This window comes from Lissotriton vulgaris, chromosome 7 (genome assembly GCF_964263255.1).
Source record: "Lissotriton vulgaris chromosome 7, aLisVul1.2, whole genome shotgun sequence".
Taxonomy (NCBI): Eukaryota; Metazoa; Chordata; class Amphibia; order Caudata; family Salamandridae; genus Lissotriton; species Lissotriton vulgaris.
The window spans coordinates 439525533-439540478 of NC_141695.1; the positions used below are offsets into that span (position 1 = coordinate 439525533).

General features: G+C 44.6%; 1 protein-coding gene across 12 annotated transcripts in view; it reads right to left on the reverse strand.

Moving 5' to 3' along the window:
- Positions 1 to 10927, reverse strand: part of EPN1 (epsin 1) — a 371704-nt gene extending 360777 nt beyond the window's left edge. For 5 of the 12 annotated variants that reach the window (XM_086930433.1, XM_086930440.1, XM_086930435.1 and 2 more), the window contains exons 1-2: positions 10687 to 10902; positions 5969 to 6373 (exon numbers count right to left, since the gene is read on the reverse strand). The gene's annotated coding sequence lies outside the window, so the exon portion shown is untranslated. Of the gene's footprint in view, positions 1 to 5968; positions 6374 to 10686 lie in introns of all 12 variants that reach the window. The other 7 variants (XM_086930442.1, XM_086930439.1, XM_086930434.1 and 4 more) reach the window with 4 other exon arrangements.
- Positions 10928 to 14946: the final 4019 nt, after the last annotated feature.

Here is a 14946-nt window from a genome sequence, read left to right on the forward strand (position 1 = left end):
GTCACACTAAATCTGGATTAAACGAAATCCGGCTCTTTGAAGGAGAAAATCTTAAATCAACAAGGAGCCTGCGAGCCAGCCGCAGCAGGGCCGGCAAGGGAGGTCAGCCCCTGGTTTATGATGCAGCACCGCCTGGTGAAGCATCACAGCTGGTGCGGATGCTACAGAGGGAGGATTGGGTCCACATCAAAAGCCGAGACCCTGCAGGGTCCACATAGAGGCCGCTGGGACCCGTGACCCCTGCCAGAGCACAGAAAGAAGCTATGGATGTGTATTGGGTTTCGCATGCACACAGCTGAAATCAGCCACTATTGTTTTGTTGCCAACGCCAGTCTCCAGCGAAAGTCACAGCGTTAAGTATCTGAGCGGGCTGCAGCATCTGCCTTACATTTAAGTCAGAACCTATTGTGTATATTCCATAACATGCGTTGTTCGCAAGTGAGTCTGAAATTATTAAAACATGCACTGCGTCACATGGAAAGTAGTTAGAAAATTGCATTACCGTGTTTACATAGTTTTCATTTATAATCTTTTGACTACATTCATTCACACCACCAGGGCTCAATTGCTTCATAGTTTTTTAAATGTCTGCAAATAGGATAACTCACGAGAATCCCTTCCAATAAAATAAAAAACAAATAAAAAAAATCGAAAGCATGGTTTTCTTTCAACGGCCCTAATGGTTGTTAATCTTCGAGAGTCTACATTATCACGATGGGACCGGCGACAATATCAGCGCACATTTACCCACGGACAGACGGATATTCTGATAAAAATAAACATATTTTGGAATACCCATTAGAGTTTGGAAGGATTGAAAACTATACAACGGGTTTCTTCTTGCCCCGATTTAAAGGCTGGGCTGTCTGTGCACAGGGCCACATACATTCTTTGCAGGGAAAGCAGCCAGTCTAACAATGCCAGCGTGCCACTGATTTCATTAGCGGAGACAGTCACGTGTGAGCTCTGAGGGTCACAAACACGCCAAGGGATGCTTAGGACGGGGATCATCTGCTCTTTCACCAGCGTGTGGTGTTGAGGGTGGGGGCTATTATTCTGGGGAAATGCAGCCTGTCGTACAAATACACATTTTGTCTTCTTGTATCCGCAGCGAAAGCTTTCCCGGGTTATGTTATGTGTAAAGCCAACACAGAGAAACCTCTTCCCCTGCACTAACTCGAAATTTGGTGTGCACCATTACCTTTCCCCACCTAGAAAGGAAGCTACTCCAGCCCCTTACTGGAGTAAATCCCTGACCACATGCAGTGTAAGACAAGCGTTAGGGAAAGCATTGTTCATTCGTTGCTTGGCCTCTGTGCTGGAAGCCTGCATAATGGGTGTGTCTTTAAGTGCTCGCTTGGAATGGGTGGAGGGCCGGGGCTGTTTGAGGGGCAGGCAGGGGATTCACACTGGGTAATGTTTATTTTCTTTTATATGGCGCACGTGTAGTCCGAGCTGACGTCTGAGCGCTTTAATAAAAGGCACAGTAGACACTCAACTATGTGCATTTAGAGTCGAAATAATCAAATCAGGACGCTTCATCAGGGGTAATAAGCGCTATATAAATAAATAAATTGCCTTGCACTCGTGTCTTCGTCACAGAAGTGCTCTATGGATGTAGGAAGGTTGTGGGTGAAGTGTTTGGTGACCCGCAGAGCAAGAGCGGCATGGCCGGGAGAGGCGCGAGATGTAAAAACAAGAGCCTGTGGACAATGCAATGGACTTAAGAGGATACAAAGGGAAGCAGGATAGCTCTCGGTGTCAACGCGCCTGATGCTGCTGTGTGCATCATTCAGCTTAGATGGACATTCTTACTGGGCCGGCTTAGTCCATCATCCTTCCGAGTTTGAACTGGGCACTGTGAATTCCACAGATGCCCTAGTGCTGTATGGCCGTCCCCTGAGAATGAGTTACAATGTGAACAATGCCGTGACGCTCGCCTAAATCCATCTAGACTGCACTCTGCATTCAAGCCAACATCTATCAATAGGGGCATTTTAATTTAAAAATGAACGCAAAGTTTACTGCACCACTGTCCCTTACGGGTACAATTAAACATACAAAAAATATACATAAAAACCACTAACTTTTTACCTTTTACAAAGTCATGCAATTGATAACTTATTAAATAAATTTTAAGCTTAATCAAGCCTATCGAAACCGGCAAAGCAAACAAAGCCTGAGCAAAGCCAGAGCCAGAGCAAGCAAGCATTAGCAAAGCAACCAATCAAGCGGAAAACGAAAGCCGTGGAAAACTAGATGTGCCGGCCGGCCAGCAGTGAATAATTAGGAGAGAGAGAGGGGAGGTGCTGGGGAACAGATGGCCGTGAAGCAGGGGGCGGGGCAGCGGAACCCTTTGAAATCACGGCCTGCGTCCGTGAATAAGTGACGGCGGGGGGCGGGGCAGTGGAAGCCTTTGATGTGGCAAATGCTGCTGGCAGGGGGAAGCCTGTGGGGAAATGCAAGCTTGTGCACAAAAGAGCTTGTGGTCACTTGATTTCACGTGAACTTTTGAAAATCCGCATCATAAAAAGTCAGCTTTTGGATGGACAGCAATAGGTTCGAGTAAACTCGACCTAAAAATTAGTTCTGTTCACCATTTCCACTTCCATATCAGGAAAAAAAAGATAGTTGGATGCTACTAAACAAGTGCACATAATGACAATCAGAAAATGATACTATCTGTGTTGAAAAAAATCAGAAACTTTGACAGTTTGGTCTGGAGCAGTCAAGTATGAGGAACCACAGTATGCCTAGGACAAGAAATATCCATCTATGATAGTTTCAGAGAAAGAAGTGATGCTGCTCATTAGTTTGAAATGGATTATATAGCTTTTTCCCCACAAGAGGGGGTCCATTATTCCAAATGAGAAAGATCATTAACAAACGGTGACAATTTAAAGCACCACAGGCAATCTAACTAGAAGTGGATGTTCCTGCAAATTTACACCAAAGCTAATGCTCCCTGAAATGACACAGAATCCCAAAGCTTCATACAAAGCTACAGTCCTCTAAGAATATGGTAAAACGGAGTTCATGATTTTACCATTTGGAAAAGAACAAATAAATGTGGCTGCCAGGGAAGGGCGGTCGGGACACAAACCCTAGCCATACAATAAAGTATTTTTGTACTGGTTGGGTTTGCAAAACAGCACCTGAATAAAGTACAAGATTGTGAACCAATGTCTTTTAGAAAGATAAGAACAAAGTGGAGTTGCTGGACTGTAATGCACAATGGCAAGTTGGGTGAAAATCAAACACTGTATCACCACAAGTCATACCAACCATACAGCATGCTGGTGGAAGGATGATAATGTGGGCCTGCTTAGCAGCAGCAAGACCTGGAGGACTCATAATCAGAGCCCACCACGACTCTCTCTGTATACCAGTGAATGTTATAGGAAATGTTGAGACCATTTGTCTACCAGCCAAAGTGTAGCACGATGTGGATCATACAACAGAACAGTGATCCAAACAAAACCCATAAGTAAACCAATGACAGAATTGTTTGAAAAGAAAATAACCAGGATTTTCAGACAGACAGGTAAAAGTCATGATTTCTCCCCTCAACCCCCCCCCCCCCTCCCACCACCACCCCCACAAAAGGATGCTAAGACGGGACCTAAAGCGGTATGAACATAAATTAATGCCAGAAATACCAGCCAACCTTATGCAATGTTGTAAAAAATAATGGGCCAGAATTACTCCCAGGTGATGTTATATTGAAAAACTCCAACTACCATTTACTGCTGCTGAAAGGGGTTCTGCAACGCTACTGAACGATGGAGTACACCTTTTTCCAACAATGCTACGGAATGAAGCCTGTTTTTTCCTTAAAGATATACTGATAAAAGGGAAATTTGTTTAATAAAAATAATACAGTGAGATTTGTATTTTATGATGTTAGACATGCCTACTTTTAAGACTTGGGTAGGAAATGGTGAAGGTCAGATAGATCTTAATATGCAAAAACCCAGGCTCTTAAGAGGATTGTCACATTACCCGCACATACATACTCTACCACTGACCGTTTAGTTCACTTACAGCAGAATTGGCACAAAGGGGGGTTATTTTCAAAATGGCCCTAAGAATAGACCACAGCATCATCATTGCAACACACTTTTCACATCTGTTTCACCCAAGTAAGGTAGCAAATGGTTTCACCCCTTCAAAGGTTGCAACACTGCATAGAGAAACCTAGATCAGAACTTTTAAAAGTTTTTATCTTTTTTTCCAAATACGGCACCCTTCCAGGGGAACCTTCAAGAACTTACATTTACCAACTAAGGAAAGGGTTCAAAATGAATTTTCAAAATACTTCACAATTCTTACCAGCCAACACCTCTTGAAATAACTTAAATTCCCAGATTTGCCAACTCTCTCACATGAATTCTTAACTAAAGGCTAAAAGAGCTTACAAGAGAAGCTGTGCCGATATCACACTACATTATAACTTCACATTCCTTTTGCTGTGATGAAGCAGACCGACCTCCAGCAGGAAGTCCAGTCAACCTAATATGAAGATAACAGGAACTACAAAGGATTTATAATGTTTTAAAGTTAAATGTGACACCACATGTGTTGCTGAGAAGACTGCATAAAGTTGCTCATTAAAAAAAATCACGATGTACCGGTTTAAAACAAAAAAGGCACAAATATATTAAAAGTTTGCATGGACTCTAAGTGAGGAAACAAAGAAAATTAAATAATAAATATGCACTTTCTCTCAGTTTTATAACTAAAGTTAAAGATGATGCAAAATATCTGAAATTCACACATTTTACAATGTTTATGCAAGCCCCACTGGATAATGGAAGTTCACTCCCCAAAGACTAGTCACACTATTCAAATAATTCTACAGTGACTGTTTCTATTTTATCTTTTGTGAGAGAACAGGAATGTGTTTGGAAAGTAGGCGTGATCCCACCACAGAATCGGTTGTTCTCGCAAGTGCAGATATTGATAGACAGACAAGGAAAAAAGGGTTAATTGCTTAGACATTAACCTAGATTAAAATGTAGCAACATGTACAGCCCTGCTGTACACTAAACAAAAACCATAGTAGGGAATGAATATTTACTCAATAATAGTTTGCAATATTAGACAAGCAGCTCAACCTTGTGATTGAAATAAAAAATATTTTCTTTTTTCTATGGTGGTGACAAGTGGAGTTATAGTGCCAGGAGAATAAACTGCAAATATTTAGTGGTAACAAATTATTAAATAATGTGGTTGGTGTGTTACTTGACTGAAGTATCATAAAGTAGAAATTAATTTAACAAAGTCAATTACTGACCTACTTCCACACCTATATGCTTTATTCTCGTTTGAATTTCTGATTCTATATTAAAGGGAAAACAATGTTGAGGTGCAAAGCTGTTTCTGTACCCCCTTAACTGTACAGGGATGTAAAGCTTTTCTGGACTTCCTTAACTGTCAGAGACCAGTGTAGGGTAGTCGAAGAGTGGTTGTACTGACTGCAATGACAACTGAACTGGATCTCTTCCCACTTCCAATTCTAGCCAAGCGTTGTTCAGATTATACACAAGAAAAGTACACTATATTATTTGTGCCATGTATTCAAGAGGTAAAGTCTCCCTCACACTGTTTATAAGGACAGGCGGAAATAGGAATTTAAATAAGGTTTTGACCATGTCAAGCCACATGGTCAAAACTTTATTTAAATGAAGTGAAAGAGGAATACATAGGTACAGAGAAAAATTGTACAAAAGCGAGAGCCTTTAACTGGTATCCGTTTAAAAAAAAACATACATGTAAAACAAGAGGCAACTGGACAAGAAACATGAAATTGGTCTATTAAAAAAATAAAAACGAATCCTACTTAATTGTCCAAAGGTTAAAGTAAAAAATAATAAGCGCAATGAGTTAGTACTGAAATGTGAAAGAAATAATTTGCACCAAGGCAGGTTAGAATGTCGAAGAATATTTGACAAAACAGTGAGCTTACCTTATCCTTTAAAGATCTTATTGATTAAAAACCAGCATTGCACCACTCAAAATGGTGTTTTCTGATAGCAGTACGTGTTCTTCTCACAGCTTTATGTTTCTTTGCATAACAAAATTCCTTAGGTGCCTTTGCATAATATAGTGCAAATCCAATACTGTGTCTCTTAAATCCAGTTTCACCATCTAGTGTTGCTGCATCCAATACATTGTTCTCAAAATGAAAATGCTTTTTCAAACAAACAAAGTCAAACTCCCATGAAAATGCGGCTTGTGTGCTCAGAAAGCAATTTGTCCAGTTCCTTTGAAGAAAGCAGCACCAGAAATTCGGTTTGGCACGTCCATCTACTTGTCTACGAGGAATTTGGCAGTATGGTTTACTGGTCATAGGTGGTTTTACATTTCCTGCCTGCAAACAAAACAAAATTGGAATCAGTCCTTTGCTGGATAGGTCTCATTTTTATACGGGCAGTAGGCTACAACATTTTAAATGAAGTGGCTTTCACCATGACCAGCTGGTCTTGATTTGTTGGAGTGAAACGAAATGACAGTCATTTCAGGCAAGGACTCTAAATAGCTGAAGTGAAAAGCATTTCTCTGCCCAAATGACTGGTAGATGGCACATTAAAACAAGCATTTGCCATGCAATAGGTCTCGCAGCATTGAAGTTTGAGTTCTTGGCATTGTATATGACAATGTGTTGCATGAAATATTTAGCAAAGTCTGTATTGGTGTAAAAGGGGGCAGGAGGGTTCTGGCATACTACATACCCATGGATGGGATCCACTTAAAATGAAAAAGTAGAGCTGGTCTGCTTCAAAGCTTGGAGTCCTCGCTTCTGATGAAAGCGGGTTCTGGCCTGTTACCAGTGCTTGTCCTATCATTTTCACACAGTAACGATGCTTCAAGGTTTGTTGACACTAAGAATCTGTCTTGTTCCCCGTCTCTAGAGGAATGAGTTTTAATAATTGTACGTTTTTTAATCACCTCTGCTCCCACAGACTATCACTCATTTGTTTTCATTTTTCTTAGATTTCAATTAAAGCACGCGCCTTTTGAATTGTATAGCTGTGCTGGTAATGTTTGGATAAAAATATTTCACTTCTGATGAACAGGGAGGCGTAGATTCTACAGCTTGTTGTAATCAGCCCATCTCACTCTGGGCAGTCTCCCACCCCAGCCCTCATACCCCTGCTTTTTTGTTGCACATCCCACATTGATAAGGTACCCCACTGCCAGGCTGGGGTCGCTGGGGTGCAGGGTGACAGGGTCAGGTATTGTCTTTAAATTCAGTCTAGCATGCAGTCATCACACAAGAGCTTCCAAAAGTGCTGTTACGAGTCCTGCCCCGAGGCTTGCCAGCAGTGCAGGCCCAAAACAAAAGTGTTAACTTAGCAACGGGACGCAATAGCAACCAGTAATGAGGGACGGCGCACAAGGCCTCTCAGGGTCCTCCTGCTGCTCACTGAGGCCTCCCTTCACTGTGCTGCTCACTGAGGCGCAGGCAGCCTCCCCTCGCTGTGCTGCTCACTGAGGCGCACGCAGCGGCATGCCTATCCTCGCTCTGCTGCTCACTGAAACACTCACGTCTGTTTAGGCAGCTCACTGAGTGCATAGGATGTCCGCCGTGCTGCTCATTGGGGGCAATGCTACATTCTCTGGCTGAGCTGCCCACTGAACGCAAGGGGGGCCTTTATCACTGTGGTGCTCACTGAGGCATTCAGCGCCTTCTTTGCCTGCGTTGCTTACTCAGGAGGATGAGTGTCTTTACCGAGGCACACGGCCACTCCTCCCTGCACTGTTAACAAAAGCACATAGCGCCTTTTATCTTATCTCCGCACTCTTCACTAATGGACAAAACAGTGCCAATGTGCTGTGCATAGAGGAGCAGTGGTTCATTTGCATTTGCTGCTCAGTGTTCCACCAGTTTATTGTGCAACGGAAACTAGTTAACCCCTTCCATGCTCATGACGAGCTCAGCTCGTCATGAGGCACAGTTGAGCTGTGCTGATGACGAGCTGAGCTCGTCATGATACACTGAGGATCACATATTTCCAGCACAGGAGGGGAAAATGCGCAGCAGCGATGTGGTTAAGCGACCCTCAGTGTTGTTGTCCTTGCACAATAAACTAGTGTGCATATTTGATGTACTGCTTCCTAAAAAATTAGTTTTAACTAATTTTTTTTAAGTACTTCTCTTTTTCCTTTAAGGAAAGCAATGCATTTGTTTAAAACATGATTGCTTTATTTAAAAACAATCATGGTGGTCTGGTGACCTTCTGGCCTCTAGCCTGTATGCTAGTTAGTACCTGTGAAGGAGGGCCCTTGTCTGTGCGCATTTGTATGTGCTCAGTGTCTGTATGTACTCATATGATGACGTATTCCTCCCTGTGCTAAGAGTCCCGTATATATTGGTTAAAAAAAGTGCCTTTAAAAAATAGCTGAAAAACTTCTAGGAGAAGCTGAAATTGACGTCGGTGATGTTTACCTCAAACATTACTGCGTCTATCATTTAATCACAAAGTTCCAGACTCGTATTATTTGCATCAACAAAGGCAGCTGTACTCTGTTAAGTAGGAGGCCATGCCTAGTTTACAGTAAATAGTACCCTTCTTTTTAAATTCACACCACACAGCTGCGAAGGTGGCCTCTATAGTTATCGGCAATGCATGGTTTTGGTTTTTCACTGCTAGCTACACTACGGAAATAACTGTTGGAAAATCGGTCTCCATAACATTTTTTTTGATGTTATGGTTTGTATCGAACTTCCTCCGTCAGTTTTATAGCACGTTACTTATTTGGAAATTAAAGTAGGTGCCCCACAATGGGGTTTGAACGCTACATACATGTATCGACAAAATACGCATTCTAAAAAAAAATCAACATGTTAGGCTTTTCGATGCCTATGCTTTTTAGCAAATGACAACTATCTAGTCATCGGACTTTCTACATTGTTAATATTTTCTCTCTCTGCGTTTGATATGCGACTTTGTTCTCACGTAGTCACTGTGGGGTGTGGATTTTTCAAAATATAATGGACTGTGGCTACGAGCCGTCGCAGGCACCAGCATCGTAAGGCAGAGTGAAAGTACATTCCTGGCATGGGTGACTGGAAAAACAAGACGTGCGCGCGCAAAACGAAACCTATCGTGGTGCGGGACTTCTGTTTTGTGAAGCCCGCGCCCACGGAGTGCCTGGAGGAGCAGTGGTGACGCGGGGCTCCCATGCCCGAGGGAGAGCCCCGCGGAGGCTGCACAAGTCCGGAGTGCCGGCGAGCGGGGAAGGGGGGATGCCTGTATGTGTGCGTGTGTGTGTGTGTGTCTCTGTGTGTGACGGCGGAGGGGTGGGGTCTCTCCGTGCGTGTATGTGCGCTTGTGTATGTGTGTCGGTGTGTGTGCATGCGTGCAGGGGGAGGTGTGCCTGTGTATGTTGGCGCTTCCCAGGAGACAGACACGGCGAGCGCGTTCGCGCGTGGCCTGCGCCGATCGCCTTTTGCGAGATGCGCGCAGCCAGATGCTGTCTCCTGGGAAGCAGACCCAGCGACAATAGATCTCTGGCGAGACAGCGCTTACGCGCTGTTCAACGCCACGAGACCTAAAAAAGATGAAGAGATGCACAAATCTAAACAACTAGAAGAACATACCATAACCAGCAATATGTAATACATTATCAAACAAATAGATTAAGAGGAACATTGGAGATGCTTAATAAATAATCACAATTTAGGAAAAAGTGAAAAGGGATAACAAACTACGACAATTAAGCTAAACGAATCTTATTGTCCTCGACAGAACCTACATTTGATGCTTCATTTTTGCTTATAAAAAAAGAGGCAACCCAAACCACTTTTTACATAGTCACACGTGACGATATGGATAGACTGGCGTATATATTTCACTGAGAGGCTCCTATGAACAACCCAAATTAAAAAACACTAATCCTTTATGGGTTCCGGAGTAGCATGCTACCCACCAAAAAAAGCACTTAAGCACCCATGGGGTAACAAGCGCTATATAAATGCAAACCTTTTTTCCCTCTTCTATCCCTCCGTATCAATCTCGCTCCAAATAACTGACTAATATCCACCACTCAAATTACTTTAATATTTCACTATACTAATTCACCACTAATCCTTTATGGGTTACCGAGTAGCGTACTACTCGCCGAAAAAAAGCACTTTGACGCCTCGTCAGGGGTAGTAAGAGCTACATAAATGCATTCACAATACAACACGATTTACTATTCAAAACACCACATGAATTAAAAGCATCATTGATGCTGAATCAGTTGCATCTGCCTCTTTGGGTTGCAGTCTCCATCTGACGACTTAATTCAGCTGACCAGATTCTTTCCCGTTCGACTACCCCACACATTTCCCGATAGTGCCATCAGTAACTGCATGCTCCGTCCATTTACAGTTTCCTTATCATACTGAGCCAGCTCTCCGGCTGTGCTGTCACCCTCCGATAACTCGGATGATTGCGCTCCCACACCCAGTTCCCTGTTTGAATTGGTAGTCACCCACCTAGTTGAGCTGTCAACCCAAACGTGCCAACGCCGAGACCGAGTATGTGATCACACTCTTCTACCAATTACACAGGTTGTATGTACCACTGCCCTCTTTTGACAGTGCTGTCACCTACCATTTGTCCAGGTAGTGGTCTCAACAACCCCACCCCCGGACTCTGGCCCTTCTGTCACCCAGTGTCACAACCATCCTACCTCTTGACTTACTCAGCGACAAGACCTCACGTCCGCAGTCTTCTTTCGCCAACACCCCTTTACTTCTTAAGGGGGCGACTACCAAGTGCTGCCTCGCTTCCTCCCTCCCCGCGGCCGCCGCCCCAGCGCGCAGTCACTCCAAGAGGTGGAGATTGCGGGCCCCGCCGCCGAGCAAGATGGCGCCACTTCCGCCCGCCCACTTCCGCCCCACACACCGTCACGCGAGCGTCTAGTCCCCATTAGAGGAAAGCTCGCTAGGCGTTCTTAGGAAGGAAGCACGTCACAAGCCGAATAGTTCAGTCCAGCTCTGAACTCATTGAAGGTGGGTGTTTCTGTAGGTCTAGTGCTATGGTGGGTGTAGGTTTTGCGTGTGACAGCTGGGGAAGGAGGGGCCTCGCACAGTTCAGAGCAGGGTAGTGTTTCCACGGACGGAGAAAAGTAGGTTTGCTCAAGGATAATGGTATTTTATCTGCTAAAGCTTCTTTTTGACTAAAATGTGTTTAAGGCTGGAAATACCATTGTTTCCTTATGTGACGAACAAATCCAACAATTCCCTTCAAGTGAAACGCAAGAGAAGATTTTCTCCAGCCTGAAGTTGGAGTAACTCGCCGGAAGAAAATACTGCATCGCAGTTCACTGGAAAGAAACATGGAGGGTTGGTTTAAAATCAAAGCGCAGTGCCGTAGACAGACACCCTAGTGCATCCATCCTAACGAAGCATGTGTGGGTCTTCTTGGGCATGGAACGTTTCGGGGTGGACGCGGGGGTGGGGGTATGGAAGTTGAATGTCCTGGGCTGAGTCTCAGTGGTGGTAATTAAGTTAGAGCTCAGCCCTGCGGTTTGTGGATAGGATCTGACGATAAATAAATACATTTACCTACAAACGGAATTTGCCCTAATGGTTCGTGGTTGATACTTGGCCTGTCTAGAAAAAATTTTCCCGAATAATTTTTGGGTTAGGTATATGTCCAAATTGTATAAACTGAAAGGAAGAAACAAGCATTTGCAATGCAATAGGTCTCGCATTAGGAAAGTTTGAGCTATTGGTCTTGTAAATGACAATTTATTTATTTATGTGTTGGTTTTGAAAATAGCTAAATTAATAGCTTTGTGATTTACAATGTCAATAGTTATAACTTTTGCAAATGTGACACCTATAGCATTTGTAATGCAACATGTTTTGTATTTACGTGACTTAGAGGTATTGATTTTACAAATTACAATGGCTTTTAATTTTTTTAAATAATTAATACTTAACACCTTAGATGCGGCGCAAATATCCCTCCCCAGTGCTGCGCTGTCCATTGGAACTAGTGCTGAATGGACGTCCAATGGACGTGCGCAGCACTGGGGAGGTAGTGCTGCCGTCGGCCAACGCCCCGACGCAGCACTTAAGAGGTTAAATAAAAGTGATTGTAATTTATAATGGCAATAGCTTAAACTTTGTAAATAACTTTTGGAAAGAATATGTTCAGTGTATTTTATTGTGATGAAAATCCTAGAACAGAAGGGAAATATTAACATCTTTTTGTGACATTTGTACTAAAGCTTGAAACATTGAGAGAACATATTAGAACCAGTTGTTGTTGAATGGTTGCACAGAGTGATGCTGTTGCGTTCAGTGGTGCTGAGTGATGCTCAAGTTCAAGTTCAGAAATTTGTATAGCGCACTACTCACCCAGAGGGTCTCAAGGCGCTTGGGTGAGAGGTGGGTGCATTACTTATCGAATAGCCAGGTTTTTAGCTGCTTTCTAAAGGTGAGGTGGTTCTGAGTAAGGCGGAGGTGAGTGGGGAGAGAATTCCAGGTTTTGGCCGCTAAGTAGGAGAAAGATCTTCCTCCCATGGTGGATCTATTGATGCGTGGAATTGCCGCAAGGGCTTGATTGGATAAACGTAGTTGGCGGATGGGTGTGTAGAAGGACAGTCGTTTTTTGAGGCATTCGGGTCCTATGTCGTAGAGGGCCTTGTGTGCGTGGGTGAGGAGACGGAACGTTATTCTCTTGTCGACGGGAAGCCAGTGAAGATCTTTCAGGTGACCGGAAATGTGGGCTTGACGGGGGATGTCGAGTATGAGTCTGGCTGAGGCGTTTTGGATGCGTTGTAGTTTGGCTGTGGTTCCGGCGTAAAGGGTGTTTCCATAATCCAGTCGGCTAGTGACTAATGCGTGGGTGACTGTTCTTCTGGTTTCGGTGGGGATCCAGCGGAAGATTTTTTTGAGCATGCGTAGGATGTTGAAGCATGATGATGTAACGGGTTAACCTGTCTGGTCATTGGGAGGGAGGAGTCTAGGATGAAGCCCAGGTTCCGAGCGTGATCCGTGGGTATGGGTGCTGTACCCAGAGCCGGTGGCCACCATGAGTCGTCCCAAGCTGAGGGGGATGATCCTAAGAGGAGGACTTCCGTTTTGTCTGAGTTTAGTTTTAAACTGCTGTTCTTCATCCATTCGGCTACTTCTTTCATTCCTTCGTGTAGATTGGTTTTGGCGGTGTTTGGGTCTTTGGTGAGGGAGAGGATTAGCTGGGTGTCGTCAGCGTATGAGATGATGTTGAGGTCGTGTTGTCGTGCGATGGTTGCGAGGGGACTCATGTACACGTTGAAGAGGGTGGGACTGAGTGATGATCCTTGTGGTACGCTGCAGATGACTCCGGTGGCCTCTGATTTGAATGGGGGGAGGCGGACTCTTTGTGTTCTTCCAGCGAGGAATGAGATGATCCAGTCCAAGGCTTTTCCTTGTATTCCTATGTTGTTGAGGCGTTGTATGAGAGTGTTATGACAAACTGTGTCGAAGGCGGCGGAGAGGTCAAGTAGGATGAGGGCAACTGATTCTCCGTTGTCCAGTAGCGTTCGGATGTCATCCGTAGCAGCGATGAGGGCGGTTTCGGTGCTGTGTTTGGCTCGAAAGCCGGACTGTGAGGAGTCGAGTGAGTTGTTGGATTCAAGGAATGCGGCGAGTTGGCTATTGACGGCTTTCTCGATGACTTTGGCCGGGAAGGGGAGGAGTGAGATGGGGCGGTAGTTCTTGAGTTCAGAGGGGTCCGCTGTGGGTTTCTTCAGAAGGGCGCTGAGTTCGGCATGTTTCCAGCTTTCTGGGAAGGTAGCGGAGTTGAGGGAGCAGTTGATGACATCGCGAAGATGGGGTGCGATGATGGAGTCTGCTTTGTTGAAAATGTGGTGTGGGCATGGGTCAGTTGGTGAACCTGAATGGATAGAGTTCATCAGACGGATGGTGTCTTCGGTAGTGATTGGGTTCCAGGCACAGAGGTTGTGAGAGTACTGTTTTGGATCGGAGGTGGGTGGAGTGGGATGTTCTTCAGATGGGTTTCCAAAGCTGTTATGAATGTCGATGATTTTGTTGTGGAAGAAAGAGGATAGGGAGTCGCAGAGGTCTTGGGAGGGAGTGATGTCGTTGGAGCCGGCGGTGGGGTTGGTAAATTCTTTGACGATGTTGAATAATTCCTTGCTGTTTTGGGCGTTGTTGTCGAGTCGATCCTTGAAAGCTGATTTTTTTTTGGTGGATCTGATCAATTGGTGGTGTTTGCGGATGGCGTCCTTGAAGGTGGTCAGGTTGTTAGTGTTTGGGTTTTTTCTCCAGGTTTTCTCGAGGGTACGATATAACTTCTTGGATTTCTTTAGGTCATCGTTGAACCAGGGGGCCTTTTTGTTACCTTGTTTGATGTGATGGTTTTTCAAGGGTGCTAATTCGTCAGCGCTGTGGGTGATCCATTGTGTGAGTTTGGTGGCAGCTTGGTTTGGGTCCGATGATATGGTGGGGGGGTTTTGGTTAAGCGATGTGAAGAGTTGTTCGGTGGTGATTTTGTTCCAGTTTCTTCGAGGAATAGGTTGTGGTGGGCTGTGGGTCATGGTCTTTTTGTAGCTGAAGTGAACGCATCTGTGGTCCGTCCAATGGAGAGCTGTGGTGTGATTGAAGGAGATGTGTTTGCTGGAAGTGAAGATAGGGTCGAGCGTGTGTCCGGCGAGCTGGGTGGGGGTGTCAACAAGTTGTTTGAGTCCGAGATTGGCCAGGTTGTCCAGAAGGGTGGTGGTGTTGTTGTCGTATTTCTTTTCCAGGTGGAAGTTAAGGTCTCCCAGTAGAATGTAGTTTTCGGAGGCGAGGGCATGTGGGCTGATGAAGTCAGTGATGTCTTCATTGTATTGTGAGCGGGTTCCCGGTGGACTGTAGATGAGGGTGCCTCTAAGTGTGGTCTTGGGGTCGGTGTGGAGCTGGAAGTGAAGGTGTTCGGCGGTCTCAAGGTTATCGTC